This window comes from Somniosus microcephalus, chromosome 8 (assembly GCF_052327205.1).
Source record: "Somniosus microcephalus isolate GS21.2 chromosome 8, FLI_Smic_1.0, whole genome shotgun sequence".
Classification (NCBI taxonomy): domain Eukaryota; kingdom Metazoa; phylum Chordata; class Chondrichthyes; order Squaliformes; family Somniosidae; genus Somniosus; species Somniosus microcephalus.
Window position 1 is genome coordinate 118,302,819 of NC_140994.1, and position 17,930 is coordinate 118,320,748.

Here is a 17,930-nt window from a genome sequence, read left to right on the forward strand (position 1 = left end):
GTCACCTTTTTTGATTTATTTTTATGCCAAACTGGGATAAACAAATTCTGTAGTTCATCCATGTGATCTTTGAATGTTTGCCATTGCCTATCCACCGTCAACCCTTTGAGTGACATTACCCAATCAATCCTACCCAACTTGCGTCTCATAACCATCATAGTTCCCTTTATTTAAATTCAGGACCTTAGTCTCTGAGTCAACTACTTCACTCCCCATCTTAATGAAGAATTCTATCATGTTATGATCGCTCCAACCTCCGTGGCGATCTGTTTCCACTCCCTACTCATCATGTGTCTGGAGGGCCTCCTTCCTCCTGCAGATAAGGACATCTCTCTTCCTTTCCACCTCCTCCACCAAGACCTCCAATGCAGCGTCGGAAAACCTTGGTCATGTTCTCTCACGTGGCCAGCCATTGTTGATCGTTGCACAGCACTATTCCGAATGATCTCAGCACCTCCAGCAGCCATAGTACACTTTCCCTTTAAGTGGTACAGGCTAGTTTAAAGCCGTGCAAGCTAGCTTTAAGCAGTGCTAGTAAATAACTATATTGGGCCCCCTGCTAATGTGCAGCACGAAGTTGGCGTGTTGCCTGCATTACATAGAACGGGTGCGGGTTAATCGTGCAGTGCGATCCCCGTGCCTGTTTTTGGGGGTAATCCAATTTGGCCCCCACTAGGTTTTCTTTTTACCAGGGATGAAAGGGCACTATATAAATGCAAGTTGTTGTTGAGTTACAGGTATGAAGACATTCAAGTTGGGGCTTTGTTCACTGGAGCTGAGAAAGTCCATGGGTTAAAGAGGTCTTAATAATAGATTGTTTCCATTGCTCTGTTTCTGTGCTGTATTATGTTTTGAGAAGGGGATGGAGGGGGGAAGAGAGTGAGTGAGAGAGAGAGACACACACACACAAAGAACATTTCAGGGTGAATAGAATGCAGAATTCTCTGCAACAAATAGTGTTGAAGCTGAGTATATAAATTCTTTTCCCTTAATTTCTCCTTTCAGCTTCCCTGGATTAAAAAAAAATTCTACGGAAAATTGAGATTTTATGAAGCACTAATAGATTAACAGGCCGTATAATATTACACGTATTGGGGAAGATTTTGTTTTGATTTGCCTCTGTAGAAGATTCTGCTCCCAGCTGCAAAGCAGAGGGAAAATGGGGCAGAGGTTCATGATGTCAGGTCTTTGCCCATTTTATGTTGCCCAGGGATTTCCCGGTGATTTGAGCTGGGGGACAGAGTGCTTGTACCTGGAGTGGCCGTGTAAATGCGGTTGGAGGGATTTACTTGATTCCCTGCCAGGGTAGTCATCCATTTGGAGGGTGGCCAGAGAATCTGAGAACGACAGGCAACAAGGCCAGATAGCTGTAAGAGGAATCTATTTTTACAGGGGGACTCTCTGGGCTAAAGACCTTCCAGCTGTTGTTAATGGACAGCAGGCCCTGACGCCAGTGGCCGTTACCGCTACGCAGGATTGGATTTCCGTGTCTGGGGTGTGTTGGGTTTAATCTCATGACCTGAACCTGCAAATACGGTTGACATTGGGTCAACATGTTGCACAATTTTGGTCTCCTTATCTGAGGAAGAATATATTTGCCTTGGAGGCAGTGCAACAAAGGTTCACTAGATTGATTCCTGGGATGAGAGGGCTGTCCTATGAGGGGCGATTGAGTAGACTGGGCCGATACTCTCTGGAGTTTCGAAGAATGAGAGGTGATCTCATTGAAACATATCAGATTCTGAAGGGGATTGGCAAGGTAGATGCTGAGAGGTTGTTTCCCCTGGCTGGAGAGTCTAGAACTAGGGGGCATTTTCTTAGGATAAGAGGTCGGTCATGAGATAAGGAGGAATTTCTTCACTCGGAGGGTTGTGAATCTTTGGAATTCTCTACCCCAAAGGCCGAGGATGCTGAATCGTTGAATTTATTCAAGGCTGAGATAGATAGATTTTTGGACTCTCGGGAAATCAAGGGATATGGAGATCGGGCGGGTAAGTGGAGTTGAGGTCAGTGATCAGCCATGATCTTATTGAATGGTGGAGCAGGCTCGAGGGACTGTATGGCCTACTCCTCCTAATTTTTATGTTCTTAAGGCCGGAATTTTAATTTGGAGGCGGGTAGGGAGCGCATGTGGGGGGGGGTGCGGGCGTGTGTGCTAGAAACCCGGGAGAACGGATTCCCCCTAGGCTCTGCCGAATTTAACGGCAGGGCCTGATTAGCATTTCAAAGCTCTGTCTGGATGGAGAGGGTGGCTGGCTGCGGGCAGGTAGGCCTGCGGCACAAGGCCACAGAGAGGAGAGAAGGAGGGAGGGATGGGTGGGTTGAATTGGGGTCGGAGGATGATCGGGGTGGTGAATCGGAGGCCAGAGGATGATCGGGAGGGTGAATCGGAGGCTGGAGGAGGATCGGCCTGGGGGGTGGTGAATCGGGGCCGGTTGATAATCGGGAGGCTGGAGCAGCATCTGGGTGGGGCGGGGATGGTTGGGGTCCGGAGGAGCATCGGGGCTGGAGGGGAGAGACTGGGAAGGCAGTCGGAGGAGGGATCGCAGGCCTCGGCGGGGGTGGGGGTGGGGGAGGTCAGTGGGGAGGAGGTCAGGGGGAGATCGGAAGCCTTGTTGCGGAGGTGAGGGGGGGGGGTGGCGGGTGTCTGATCGCGGGGCGTGGGTGAGGGAGGGATACTGGATCCAGCAGGTAAGAGTAAAGGCACTTACCTCCTGGATCCATCAGTCCTTGCCTCCCTTCAGCTGGCAGGTTCCCCGAAGCCTGGGAAACCCGACCACCCATTAAATTTGTAATGGTGGATCACCACGAGGCACGCCAGCCTCATTATAATATTTAAATGGTGGACCTGTCTCCTGTGAGCGGTTTGGTTGCCCGCCCCCCCATCCCGCCTCCATTAAAACCGGAAGTGTGATGGTTGGGGTCAGGATTCAGTTTTTTAACTCTAACCTCCCACCCGACCTCAACCCGTCCGATTTTGGGGGTTAAAATTCCCCCCATGTGTGTGCTGTGCCTGACTAGCACCCGAGCTAGGGAAACAAGAAATCAGGGCCCTTGAATGTTAAGATCAGTTTCCAGTACTTCAGATTGAATTTGAGTGTATAAAATTCAACTCAAGGTTAGCAATGCTCATCTATATGCTTCACTGGTAATTATATACAATTAACTGAGAGCTGTGTCGTACCTTGTGTAGGATTTTTTTTCTTTCATTTGTTGGATTGAGGATGGCAGTGAATTCCTTTGACTTTAATTAATTCAATTACTGCTATTACCCTTAAGCTCAATGCCCACATTTTCTTGTAACTGTCTCCTCAAAAACTTTCAGCAAAGTTTAGTTGCATCTATACAAGGCATTTCCATTTGTCCTAAATTAACATGACGTTGCTGGCAATGTGCAAGAAGAATATAGAAGGTAAATAATTCCCCTCAAAGCCTTTGTGTCCTTTTAGGGGGATTCTTCAGGTTTCTGTCCTGTGGTAAGTTCCGAGCCAAGTAGTTCTGTAATACTGCTGAGCAGCTTCTGAAACACCCACCTGATGTTCTCCATATGGATGGTACTAACCTGGGCAAATCTGATGACATCTGAGGGAAAGGTGAGACTATGTCTCCAGTTTTGCAACAGTGTGGTGCAGAGCAATATTCTGCTTGTACCACTTTTCTGCTGAATCAGGGTTAGGTCTGTGTCTCTGCCTTTCACAGGTTTGTGGTTTTGATTGCTGTATATCTCTGGCTATTCCCATTCTATTAGTACACTAATGGGAGGGCATTTGGTAAGCAGCCAGCAAGAACCCCCTATCTGTCTTGGTCTTTACTGAAGCTGAAAATTGATGAGCCGAAGAGCAATAACGATCTTCTTGTAAAACTGTTACAATGGTTGATGTTGCATGCCTCTATACCAACCAATTCTACCCATGGGTTTTTGAGGAATGTTTGTGGTAATGATCTCGCTCAGAAGACTGTCCCTCTTGGACTCGTGCCTAAAGAGGAGGCAAATTAAACTTGTTCACATTTTTGAGCAAGTGCAGGTTACAGGAATGAAAAGCTAATGACGAGGTTCAGGCAGTGTGTCCACTATAATGAGTGTTAATTTTGAACTTGGACTGCTTCTGGGTGAGCTTATCCAACAGCCTTATCTCCTAATATTCTGTATTTCAAGGTTTAGACCATCTATGTCTTTCTGGATCAGCCTGAGAAAAATTTGATGCTTACTATTTTCACCTCTTGATGCTATCAAGGTGCCACTACATTATCTCTTACCAGAGTTTGCTCACACCTTTAAGTGAATGCAGGGCTTTAAATGAGCAAGTTGTGCCCTTGTTTTGCCTCGTTCCTAAAGTTTCCACCCTCCGTGGTGTATCTGGCCTACTGCTGGCAGGCGTCCCGTACTTGTCCCGCCCAGCATAATGTGAAGCAGCTGACCCTGGGATTTATGACAGGGTCAGTGTCCTTGGACATTGCCAGGTGGAAATCTTACCTGCCCACACTTCTGCCAGTGCATTGGGGACACAGGAATATCAGGGCCGTAGCGCCCACAGTTTTACATGGTGACTTCCAAAATGCATTTGTTTGGTTTCAATGTATTCTGAAAAATGTCCCTGAATGATTGAAGGAAGCTGACTGTTGTTAAACTTTATAAAAGTCCTGATACACTTGCATTTGTCGGAAGGAAATATATTTTGGATCCCTAAAATCTAAACTTAGAATGGATACAACAGACCGCTTTATTACAGCAACCATAGAATCTCTCACTACAGGATGTCATTGGAGATCATAAATAGCAACAGATCTTTCAAACACTGAAGTAAGGTCTTGAATAGGTTCCTTGTGATCTAGGACTAATTTACAACAAAACACAAAGTACTGTCCTTTAAGTATTCAAATAATTAACAATTGCTGCTTTAACTCGCAAATGTTTAACTTCAGTAAAATTACAAGTTAATACAGAATTTAGAAAATTCCTCAACAAAGAGCATTTATAGCAACTGTCAACTTGTGCTCATAAAATTAAAGGCATATAGAAATGAAAAGAAAACTGCAAATGCTGTTAATCTGAAATTTTAAACCAGAAAATGCTGTAAATACACAGCAGATTCATCAGCATCTGAAAAGATGGGTTAATGTTTAGGGTAGAGACTGTTCACAACTGAAAAAGGAAGCCAGGTAAACCCTTTACAAGATACATGTAGATGAGGACGGGGATTCGGCCCATCTTAGTTAAACCATTTGGAATGAACCTTCTGTCCTCCTGTAAGATTCGCAAAATTTCCACATTTCCCCCAAGGTTATTATTAATAAAAGGGACCCTGCGTGGACATTTATATAAAAAAAAAAAAAAGGGTACCCAAAGATGGCGTCCGCACCTCTCGACCCAAAGTCTGCAAGATTTTAAAAGTTTGGACTCTGTGGCACAAGCAGCTTTTGGGGAAATCGAAACCTAAAATGCAGTTTCTGTGAAGAAGGACTTTGTATTTTGGTAAGCAGACAGAACTCTGAATATGCATTAAGCCAAATCGTAGACAGGCCAAAGCCAGTTAGGCCTATACTTGAGGCCATCAAGTTGTTTGCATCTATAATCGGAAACAGCTTAAGGAGGCCATCGAGGCTGGACAGGCGATTAAGATGCATTAATAACGATACAGCTCCGACATCAGGCCATTAGGTGCGATCAACGGCCATCTAAAAACAGTTAGTTTAGATTGCTACAATTATTTAAACTAGCCCGCCAAGATTGGGACAATGAACTAACCTGATTTGGTGCGCAGATAAGGGCCATCCGAAGGAGTATAATTGTAGGCCTACCGGCAACCGACGCTCTCTTGCTCCTTGCCCTCGTGGCTGCTGCTCCTTTTTCCCTCCTGCGCTTGCCGCCTGGCCACTGTCCGTGTCTTTCCCCACCCCATCAGGGACGCCCGGCATTGCACCAGGCGAACACGGGCAAACCAGGCCAGGCCAGACGAGGCGAGGCCAGGTGAGATGAGACGAGATGAGTTGGGAGAAGATTGAAGAAAGCTTCCAATAATCGAGCCTTCAATTCAGCCGACCTATGACTATCTTCATGCAAACTCCAACTGCCGCCCGAGGAAGAGGAACCATCATCCCTGCGAGGTAAAGTATCCAAGCAAAGACTTTAACCTTGGGGTACTTTTGCCTGGACGACGCCCTTGCAGCACCCCGAGACCACGTGACGACGGCAGGCCCCAGAGAGCACAAAGAGCGAACCCCAAGCCCCACCGTTGTTTGAGCTCAGCAGATTTTGACTCGGTGAGCAGGAATTCTGGCCCCACATAGCTTAATCTAGTTAGGTATAAGGGGTGGGATAAGGAAAAGAGGATTGTTAAGATAATTTGTTTTCCCTCAATGTGCCGTGTGTTCCCCATTCCCTGTATAAGTATAGTTATTTTGTATTTGCCTGCAATTTTATACTAGTAGCTTCTCGTAAGACTGTGTTAATTTCTATTTCAATAAAATCTTGGTTTTCCTACATCCAAACCACCTGTCTACTCGAGCCTTTTCTGTATAGCCGCCTGTACCTAAGTCCGGTGCCTAGAACCCAGGGGCGTGGGAGCGATTCGAACCGCTCACAAACAGTCAGGGGCATAACTGACTGGGCGCACGCGCCAACCACACCACCCCCTACAGAAATGGCGACCGCGGCAGGACACCGGCAACAGGGTTGCGATACAGTAGACAATGGTTCGGATGAGCAAACCATGATGGAGGAAAGGATTTCTGATTATGTGTTTAGCAAGGTGAATATCACTAAGAAGTGGATCACCACTCTGTTAAGGGCTGGGCGTCTGGTAGATGCAGCAGCTAAGTGGACAGAGGGAAAGGAACACAAGAAGTCCTTAGAGAAGGCTGTTTGGCTGATGTGTTTCAAAAGGCAGGTCCAGCTTTTGGACAGGCTCGTTGCAGCACAGGCAGTCGAGTTAAGGGAGTCAGCCCTGGAGATCCAGGATAAGGCTCTGGCAGGGGAGAAGTTATTAGTAGCTTTGCAGGCCCTGAATCAGGAGAGAGTGCATTTAATGGGAGAACACAAGGCCCAGTTGGAATACCTACAGTGCCAAGTCACCGAGGTCAAGGGAAATGAGTTCAGGTTGCGGAAGAAGAACGCCCGCTTGGCAAGGCAGATTAGGGAACAGGAAGAGAAAGTACAGGAGGTAAAGGCAGTGTATAAGCTAGCGAGCGAACAGGGGTTTGAGGAGGCAGACCACGGCCCCTGTAAAGAGAGGATAGAAAATCTGAGCCGGGCCCTCCGGAAGGCAAAAGGCATGGTATGCCTCATAAGCCCAAAGGCAGGTCAGGCAGATTTTATGGAGAACGAGGGGAGGACAGTTCCAACGTCACCGGTAGTGCCTAGGGACGACCCGGTTGAGAGAGAGGAGATCTCACGCCCACCACCCGTAGCGCCAAGTTTCAGCGAGGTTTGGCAGCAAGGGTGGGTGGAGCCAGAGGTGGAGGCGGAGGTGGAGCAACCCCCGCCAGAGAGGTCGGAGGCGGGACCAATGTGCCCAGCACGGCATCGGAGGTTCGGCCCACCCGCCAATGGCGACAATGAGGGACCCCTCCAAAACCAGTTCGTATTACCCTTTAACACCCAACAGCTTAGGGCTATGTTCAACCATATCCCGAGGCTCTCCGAAAAGGGAGACCCCTCGATCCACTTCAGGGAAGTAGAGCAGGCAGCCAGCGTCAATGACTGCGATGACGCTGAGAAGGCCAAGATGCTGCTATTTTCCCTGGAGAGTAGTCTCCTCCAATCCCTCTCTGACGAGTGTAAGAGGGGGCAGAGCAGGTACGAGGAGCTTAGAGATGCAGTTCTGGCGGCCATGGGGATGAATGAGGGGAGTCCTTTTTCCCGTGTGGAGAAGACGATCCAGCTCCCAGGGGAAACCCCGCAGGCTTTTGCGGACTGGCTGTGGCCGGTGTACCGAGGGGCCTGTCCGGGGACGCCGGACCGAGTGTTCCTGAATGGGGACCTCCTGGCCCATTGGCTCCGTTGCCTGGTGGCGAACAGCTTGCCACAGGTCCGGGCCAAGGCAGAAGCCTGGTTTGACCCCAAAAATCCCCAGACCACCGAACTCACGGTGATTAGGTAGCTCACTCTGGCCTATAAAAACAGTAGGGGAGCTGATGCACACCCACCCAAGGGAAAGGTGCATGAAGTAAAACCCGGACCGGGTAGGAAAGAGTGGCACCAGGAAGGGAGTAACCCCCCCCCAACACAAAGACCAATTGTTACGGGTGTTTGAAGGATGGTCACTGGCGGAAGGAGTGCAAAAACCCTTGGAAAGATAACAAGGGAAAGCATTCCACAGCCCCAGCCCAAAAGGCAGGGGCAGGGATCCCTTCTGCAGAGGTCGAGTCACTTTTGGACACCATGAGGTCCTTATTGACTGGCCAGGGGAGAGTAGCAGCCGCCACCGGTGCTCTCACCCCATCAGCCCCATCCAACCCACAGCCGTGACTAGAGCCAGTGCCGCCTGTTTACCTGTGTTCTCTCCGGTATGATGAGTGGAAAAGACCCCTTTTGGAGATGGAGGCAGAAAAGGTGACGGGGACCTATCTGTTGGACACGGGGGCATCATGCACCGTGGTCTACTCAGCTAACCCTACCACCTCGCCTCTCTCTAACGGGGTCCCATACAGTCTATCGGAGTTCACGGGTAAAGAACAGGCTGGCTCGTTTTCCATCCCGCTCGCCATTCGGTTAGGACCGCTCCGCTCCAAGTGGACCTGTGTCCTGATGAAATGGGAAGTGGAGGGTGGAAGAGGGGTCCTGGGGGCCGACTTTATTGTAGGCCACAGGATCCTAGTGGATTTGAGGAATCATTGCCTATGGGGGGCAGGTAAAGTAAAGAATGGAGAGGTAGTAGTAATCCCGGGAAGGGAAGGGGACCCTCTGCACCATGAAGCCCAAAGAGGATCATAACCTCGGGCTCATGGTCAGCAACACCCCACAGGAGTTCCAGGCATTTGTGCAGGCCCACCTGGCCACATTTGCCACTCGCAAACACGACTGCGGGAGGGTCACAGGGTTTGCGGTCAGCGTAGACGGGGACCCCATGGCCTGACCACAAACAGTATAACTTTCCCAGGGAAGCAGAGCCAGATATGGAAGCAGCCATGTCCTCGTTAGTGCAGCAGGGAGTTCTGAGACCGATAGCTACCCACATGAATTCTCCATTATGGCCGGTCAGAAAGCCGGACAATTCCTGGAGGGCCACGGTGGACTATCGAATGCTCAATAGTAACATCCCAGCCTGTGCACCCACAGTAGCAGCAGTTGCCGACCTCATAGGGAGTATTCCAGCATCTGCGACCACTTTCACGGTGCTGGATATTTCCAATGGGTTTTGGTCCATCCCTGTAAGGAGGGAGGATCAGTACAAGTTTGCCTTTACGTTTAAAGGGCAACAGTACACGTGGAACTGTTTGCCTCAGGGCTTCCACAACAGCCCCAGCATTTTCCATCAGTGCATGGCCAACAGTTTAAAGGATTTTAGCCAGCCCAGACAGTTGGTCCAATATGTGGAAGACCTGCTCCTGTTCACTGATTCGAAAGAAGAGCATGGCCCACTATTGGCCGAACGGCTGGAGCTGTTCGGGGAGAAGGGTTTCAAAGTAATCCCCAAGAAAACGCAGATCGGCCAGCAGGAGGTGAAATTCCTCGGCCTGACCATGCGCGCTGGAGAAAGGGTCATAGATAAGGCTAGGAGGGAGGCAGTACAAGAACTACCGGTCCCTAACACAGTAACGGGTGTGAGGTCGTTTCTTGGGCTAACCGGGTACTGTAGAGACTTTATTGAGGACTATGCAGCCACCACAGCCCCTTTGCTCCGACTCCTACACAAGGGAGTGGAGTGGCTTTGGGATGAGGGTTACCAGGCAGCATTTGTCAGGCTCAAGAAAGACTTGCAGTCCGCGCCAGCTCTAGGGGCCATAGACGGGGGGAAAGAGTTTTTCCTGGAGGTAGCAGCCAGCGGGGACAGCCTGAGTGCTGTGCTGCTCCAAGAGCGTGACGGCCGGCTGCGGCCGGTGGTCTACTCCTCCAGGATACTCACGGATGTGGAGAGGAGCTACTCCAACTGTGAGCGGCACCTTTTGGCCACACATTGGGCTGTGACAAGATCATTGATCTTCACAGGCACCTCTCCTGTCACCCTCCTCACCCATCACACACCCACCCAGATGCTTCTGGATGGGAGGATCAAGGATGGAACAGTGAGCAGTGCCCGCATTGCCCGCTGGACCTTGCTCCTCTCACAGATGGATCTGAAGGTGAAGGGTCTCTGTGAGCCAAAGCTCACAGCCAACCTGGTATATCCTGGAGCAGCCCACCGGTGTTCCATCAAAGGGGTTTGGGAAGTAAACATAGGTTTACGGGCCGGGATACATCCCACGGGCCGCGAGATCTATGTAGACGGTTCCAGCACGGTATCTGCTGGCGAGCGTCTCACGGGGTGTGGAGTTTACGACCCAGCGGCAAACATCGCCCTGGCGATTAAGCTCTCCAGCACCATGAGCGCCCAGCAGGCTGAACTGTCCGCGGTAGTGTACGTTGTTACACACCCCGAAACCTTCCCCACCCCCTACATGATTTGCTCGGACAGCATGTTCACGTGCAATTCATGTATGGAGTACCTGACCATCTGGTCCCGCCGCGGATACACCTCCGCTGACGGGAGACCCCTCACAGTAAAACCCCTGCTGGAAAAGATCCTGGCAGCAGTGGGGGAGGAAGGGGAGGTTTTCATCCACAAGGTGAAAGCCCATTCCTCCACAGAACCCCGCGGCCAAGGCAACCAGCAGGCTGACTTGCTCGCCAAGGAGGGTGTCTGCACAGGCACTTTCTGGGACCCATTTGGGTCCAGACCCATGGCAGCGGTCAGAGGTAGGGACGGGACCCAAGGGGTGTAGGGGTAGCGTTAGCCCTGGACGTTAAAGTCCAAGCCCAAGACCCCGTTCTCAAAGCAGTACTCCACGCTGTAGTTGAGGGAAAGGGAGTAGAAGGTCCGTACGGCACAGTGACCCTCTCCGTTAAAGAGGGTATGCTGTTCCGGGGGGAACAGTGGGTTGTGCCGCAGCAGCACCGGAGGGAATTCCTTCAACTGGCCCACGACGGTCCAGGAGCAGGACACCCCGGGCCTGAGACCACCTGGCAGCGGGTGGAACAGGCGGGATGGTGGCCGGGACTCGGGGACGATGTCCACGATTTCTGTGCAGGCTGTCTTGTGTGCGCTGCGAATAACCCCGACCCCCACAAAAGGAAGGTACCTATTGTAGTGTATGTGCCTTTAAGAGCCCCAGGTGTACTGTAATGCCGGTAATGGCCACTCGTGCTATATAAGCCTGTATATTGTGTTGTATCAGTTAGTTCCCCTCCAGACTTTGTTTAGTAAACACCTATGAAACCAACTCCTGTCTTCAGTGTCTCTATCAACACACAGACACAACACCTATGGGACACGTCAGGAGGGTAGAGGGACCATGGCAGTCGATACAGGTCGACTGCACCGGGCCCCTGCCCACCGCCCAGGGAGGCTATAAGTACTGCCTAGTCCTGGTGGACGTGTTTACCAAATGGGTAGAGGCTTTTCCCTGCAGAACAGCCATAGCTCTGGGTACTGCCAGGATCCTGGTCCGGGAAGTGTTCTCGTGGTGGGGACTACCACAGTATGTGGAGTCTGACCAAGGGAGTCACTTCACCGGATGGGTGATGCAGAACCCCCTTATGCTGTTAGGCATCGAGGGGAAATGGCACGTGGCCCACAACCCCCAGGCATCCGGGATTGTGGAACGCATGAATCGGACCCTAAAGGAAAGATTGAGGAAGGAGACGGTGGACTCGCCCCGTAAATGGGCCGAGGTCCTACCGTTGGCTTTGATGGGGATCCGGGCCAGCCAGTCTAAAAGCACGGGGTACTCCCCGTACGAGCTAATAACTGGCAGGGTTATGCGGACCCCCACCCATGTACTAGCCCCGGTGCTCACGGAGGGTCAGCTCAGAGAGGTCAACCGGGACAGGTTTGCCCGAAACCTCTTTGAGGTCCACGAGCAGGCTGCTGGGAACATGGGAAAGCAGCATCGGAGTAACCGATTGCTGCTCGAACCGAGAAAGCACCACGAGTGGGAGGTAGGAGATCAGGTCATGGTGAGAAACTATGCCCGAGTAGGAAGTTTGGAGCCATTGTACATGGGGCCCTACAGCATTGTAGATAAAGCCAGACCCATGGTATATGCCGTGAAGATGCCCCGGCATACAAAATGGTTCCATATCAACCAGTGTAAGCTGTTGACACCTGAAAGGGGAAAACAGCCAGTTGGGGAAAGGTCTGAGGATAAAGATCCTCAGCCTGCAGCAGGAGCGAGTTCACAGACTGCACAGGCAGGCGCTGTGGCTTGCTTAAAGGGAGGGGCCATCCTGCCCATCGATTGGGACACTCCCCCACTCTTCTGGGATCTAGACGAGGGGGAGGGACCTGAGGGTGAAAACCCCGCCCCTAACCCAGGTGTAGAGAGGGAGGGACCGGAGGTTGAAAACCCCGCCCCGGACCCAGCCATGGGACCTGGGGGCAGAGACTCTCCACTCGCAGCCACAGGCTGCGAAGAGTTACCTGCCCCTAGCCCAGGTTCGGGAGAGGTCAAGCCTGAGAGAGCAGCGGTTCGGGTTAAAGGCCCAGCGGCCAAGAAAACCCCACCCGCCAAGGCCCCCAGAAGGTCCCCATGGACGCCCCAGCCGAGAAAGCCATGGTCACCAGCCCTCCAGTTACCAAGGGCCGCCCCTCGAGTCAGGGAGAGGTCCAAGGACAGAGGTCCTCAGCCAGCAGCCACGGGCTGCGAGGGACCAACAGTGCAGGACGATGCGGTCACGCCGGGGGTAGTGGTGAGCCGCAGTCCAAACAGGGATTAGCCTGGCTGCCCGGAGACGGGCGGCGGATGTACATAGTTTAGGTAGTTTAAGTTTTGGCTATTGTTAAGTTAGGTATTTAGCAGTTTAAGTATTTTAGCTTAAGTTTGGGTGTTTTAGTTTAAGTTAAATAAGGTGATGGGTAGTGTTAATTAAGTAAGTAATCTGCTAAGAGTGTGTATATTTGGGTCGAGGTCGCGGGACCCGACCATGCTTCACCAAGCCAGAGAATCTCTTGGGGACCTGGCTGCATGTTTTTGTATCTTTTTGCAGAAAGACTTTCAGGAGGAAGGGGATCGTAATCCTTTTCGCCCTGATTGGGATGGGCGTCGGAAGGCGAGGCGGTGTACAAGATTCCCACATCTGCGGGTGCTCGGGAGACGGGGCGCCTTTAGCGACCGACGGAAGCGGTGAACGGGATGCGGAGGAGACCGCTGTCTACATCCACGAGGGAAGGTGGCCAGGATGGCTGGGGTCCAATTCGTCTCAGTACTCCAGCCAAACCGGATTCACGTACGGGGAGACCTCCCTCCTGGGCCCCAGGGTACGGGTCGTTACCACGAGGGTCAACGTCACCGTTGGAAAGCACATATGTTTATCGTGAAAAGGACACATTCCTCTGGACAGGTGGTGGTGGCTCAGAAAGCTGAGCAAAGATATGAGGAACCCCGAAGTCGAGTGGGAACGGTTGGGGAACAACACCCACTGGACGATTACAGGGACTCATGGAGGATTAAGTGTGTGTTGGGACAAGTGGTGGGAACCGGACCAAGGGATTTATATCTGTATGTGGGGGTCAGAAAAGGTCTGCCCCGCAGGCATATCCATCGTTTTCCAACGGCAGTGGCATGACACCGGGAAGGGGATGAGGTGGGATGCCAGCCGGAAGGTGTGCGCAGTCCCATTCTCCCCGATCCCAGTCAATGCCACTGAGCTTGTCACCCGCCCCCGTAAGCCCCCGCCCACGGCGCAGGCAGCAAGGTTACACAGGGAAGGGTGCCCCACCACTACCAAGGGACCAGGGAATGGGTTGGTACTAGTCCCTTCCGATCAGATAATGTACCAGGGGGTACACTACGTGGTAGCCTCCGTGATTTTAAATCTCACCGAGGTACATTTGCCGGAGTGGTGTCCGAAAGAGGCAGAGCAGTTATACCAGGCCCTATTAAAGGACATGTTCAAGAAGTTTTACAAGTTCCATTTCGCCCACGTGGACAAAACCGAACTGTACACCACAAACCGAGAGTTTTTGGGTAATGCAGGGAGGCAACGAAGGGGAGTATGGAATGATGTTTTTACTGCGTTTAATACTGGGTCCTCTGTCATCAACAGTTTGGATGACATAGAGCTGCAGACCCAGATAAACGGCTTAAAAACACAGTTCAAAAGTACGTAGTGCACTTTGGCTACGAAATTCCCCCTCTCCCTGAACACCTTACCAAAATACTCAAAGCCGTTATAGTTTCGCAGAAACATTTTTACACTCGAGCAGAAAACAGTAGAGATAGGGACTAAGATATTGGATATTGTGATTCCACCCTGGTGGGACATTTTCAATAACAGAGGTCCCTTCATGGATCAGACTGGCTTCCCACATTCTCGTGGTTTGTTAGTTAGGGATAGTGTTGTATCTAGTTTGCATTCAGTGTAAGGGAAAAGGTCAGTTGTTAGAATTCCGAAACCAGAAGATCTGGAAGGAACATTATGTGAAGGTGGAGGGAGATACGCCTGTTTTTTTCCTTGCATTCTGATTAAAAGATTGTTTTTTTGTGTTTCTTATTTTTAGTAAAGGTTTTTCTGTTTTTTTGCGACGCGGTTAATAAAGATGTATGTGTACCAAGTGGTGCAGGGGCGTTGGACCCCCTCCATGCTTGGATGTATGTAAAAGTCTGTGATTTACTCTCTCTATGCTTATGTACACTACATTTTCGCGGAATGGGAAGTGCATGTGTTGTGGGTGTATTAGATAGGTAATTACAGGGGAAGGTTGACTATGGAGGGTCAGAGACAATTTTGCTCACTTTGTAAGAATGATACTTCAAGCAAGTTTTAGTATCACAGGGGGGAAGTGTAAGATTTGCAAAATTTCCACATTTCCCCCAAGGTTGTTATTAATAAAAGGGACCCCGCGTGGACATTAAAAAAAAAAGCGTACTCAAAGATGGCGTCTGCACCTCGCGATCAAAAGCCTGCAAGATTTTAAAAGCTTGGATTCTGTGGCACAAGCAGCTTTTGGGGAAATCGAAACCTAAAATGCAGTTTCTGTGAAGAAGGACTTTGTATTTTGGAAAGCAGACAGAACTCTGAATATGCATTAAGCCAAATCGTAGACAGGCCAAAACCAGTTAGGCCTATACTTGAGGCCATCAAGTTGTTTGCATCTATAATCAGAAACAGCTTAAGGAAGCCATCGAGGCTGGACAGGCGATTAAGATGCATTAATAACAATACAGCTGAGACATCAGGCCATTAGGTGCGATCAACGGCCATCTAAAAACAGTTAGTTTAGATTGCTACAATTATTTAAACTAGCCCGCCAAGATTGGGACACTAACCTGATTTAGCGCGCAGATAAGGGCCATCCGAAGGAGTATAATTGTAGGCCCACCGGCAACCGACGCTCTCTTGCTCTTGCTCCTTGCCCTCATGGCTGCTGCTCCTTTTCCCCTCCCGCGCTTGCCGCCTGGCCACTGTCCGTGTCTTTCCCCACCCCATCAGGGACGCCCGGCATTGCACCAGGCGAACACGGGCAAACCAGGCCAGGCGAGGTGAGGTGAGATGCGATGAGACGAGACGAATTGGGAAAAGTTTGAAGAACGCTTCGAATAATCGGGCCTTCAATTCAGCCGACCTACGACTATCTTCATGCAAACTCCAACTGCCGCCCGAGGAAGAGGAACCATCATCCCTGCGAGGTAAAGTACCCAAGCAAAGACTTTAACCTTGGGGTACTTTTGCCTGGATGACGCCCTTGCAGCGCCCCGAGACCGCGTGACGACGGCAGGCCCCAGAGAGCACAAAGAGCAAGCCCCACCGTTGTCTGAGCTCAGCAGATTTTGACTCGGTGAGCATGAATTCTGGCCCCTCATAGCTTAATCTAGTTAGATATAAGGGGTGGGATAAGGATAAGGGGATTGTTAAGATAGTTTGTTTTCCCTCGATGTGCCGTGTGTTCCCTATTCCCTGTATAAGTATAGTTATTTTGTATTTGCCTGCAATTTTACACTAGTAGCTTTTCGTAAGACTGTTAATTTCTATTTCAATAAAATCTTGGTTTTCCTACATCCAAACCACCTGTCTACTCGAGCCTTTTCTGTATCGCTGCCTGTACCTAAGTCCGGTGTCTAGAACCCAGGGGCGTGGGAGCGATTCGAACCGCTCACAAAACAGTCAGGGGCATAACTGACTGGGCGCACGCGCCACACCCGCCACCCCCTACACTCCCTTTGTAGCATCTGATTAATTCTTAAATAATTCCATGGTTTTTGCCTCCACTACTGTACTCGGAAGTCCATTCCATGTTTTGCTCGCTCTTGGTGTGCAGAAGAGCTTCCTGGTCGGTCCTAAATTTATCTTTTGCCAGTTTGAACCTGTGCCCCTAGACCGATTGTCATGGTTTAGTTTGATGTAGTTTTCCAGATTATCCTTTCATTACCATTTACTGCCTGCTATAACTCCCAAGATTATCTTTCAGTCAATTCTTTTCAAGGGTGAGAAGTCCAAGGTTGTCCCCTCTTTCCTCATATCTGTGACACTGAGGCTCCACAGAATTGACTAAAACAAAGATTGGGGTGGGGGGAGCTTACTTTCAGTTCTGACAAAGGGTCTCTGCATACAGTGTTAACCCATCTGTTTCAGATTCTGATGGACCTGCTATATATTTGCAGCATTTTATCGAAGAATGTATATAGAGACGTTTGCTGATCTTGGGGTTTAGTACTGAGCCATTAGACCAGGTTTGATTGCAGGTCTGTACTTAATTAGCTTTTCTCAGTCGGGAACAGTTGAGGCACAAGAATTGGCCCCGACCTATTTTGATAAGGGAGGTGTACCATTTCTGATTGCTGTCCATTGACTCCTGCTGGAAGGTGTGGGTGGGTCGGACTGGGCTGTAATGCCTATCAAGGCACCAATCTAAGAAATAAATGCAGTGAGAACAATGCACTCACTAAATGTTGTAACTAGCCAGGACCCACGTGGGTCTGCTATGTAATGAATGATCTTTAAGCTGTAGGTCGAATGTTTGTTGTTTTGATTTATGTTCTGTGTTTCCCTGCCATCATTGCAATCCAATTTCTGGCAGAAAGGATCTAGCTGTTTATCTTGGTAGATAATTTTTTTTAATGTATTTTTTTTATTGTAGACTTCATATGCTCAGCTGCTGGCGGCAACATGCCTTACAAAGCTTGTGTCTCGGGTGAATCCATTGCCACTGCAACAAAGAATTGACATCAGTGAGTAGGTTTTTCTGTTGCTCTACTTCAATTCATGTTCTGAGCTACTGATTGCAGCATTACAGATGTCTTACTTCATTCTTTGCTGGATTTCCTTTATCGACCTGTGCAGACATCCAGACATGCAGGTTCTGACCCATGGTCTGTGCTGAGTTAACTGACCTGAGCCAGCATGGCAGTTGCATTGCTACAGATGGCTGCAGCTCGTTTAGCTGAAGAGGGCTGAAATCAGCCAAAATTCCCTTTCCTGGTTGCTATCCTGTGATTTCTGCCAGGAAATGTTCAAATGCAGAGGAGGAGGCCGCGGTCAAGAGGAGGACGGAGCGGCTGAGTGACATCATGCTCCCACTGCCACGGGAAGCCATTGTATTGACTCTGAACGCGGCACTGTATGTATAGCTGACGCATCCCTACGGGGAACAAGCATTCCATTGTACTTGTTACATATGGCAAATAAATCTAATCTGAATCTGAATCTGAGATGAGGACAGAAACAAGCTTGTCTTTGTTGAATCCTGCAGTTCAATGCCCTGCTGACATTGGAACCCAGATATTCCGTTGTAGTG

General features: G+C 50.1%; 1 long non-coding RNA gene across 1 annotated transcript in view; it reads left to right on the top strand.

Moving 5' to 3' along the window:
* The window catches only part of LOC147113759 (uncharacterized), a 69,650-nt gene that overhangs the window by 9,620 nt on the left and 42,100 nt on the right, over positions 1 to 17,930 (top strand). The window contains exon 2 of the long non-coding RNA XR_015079267.1: positions 17,274 to 17,364. This is a non-coding gene — a long non-coding RNA (uncharacterized LOC147113759). The remainder of the gene's footprint in view (positions 1 to 17,273; positions 17,365 to 17,930) is intronic.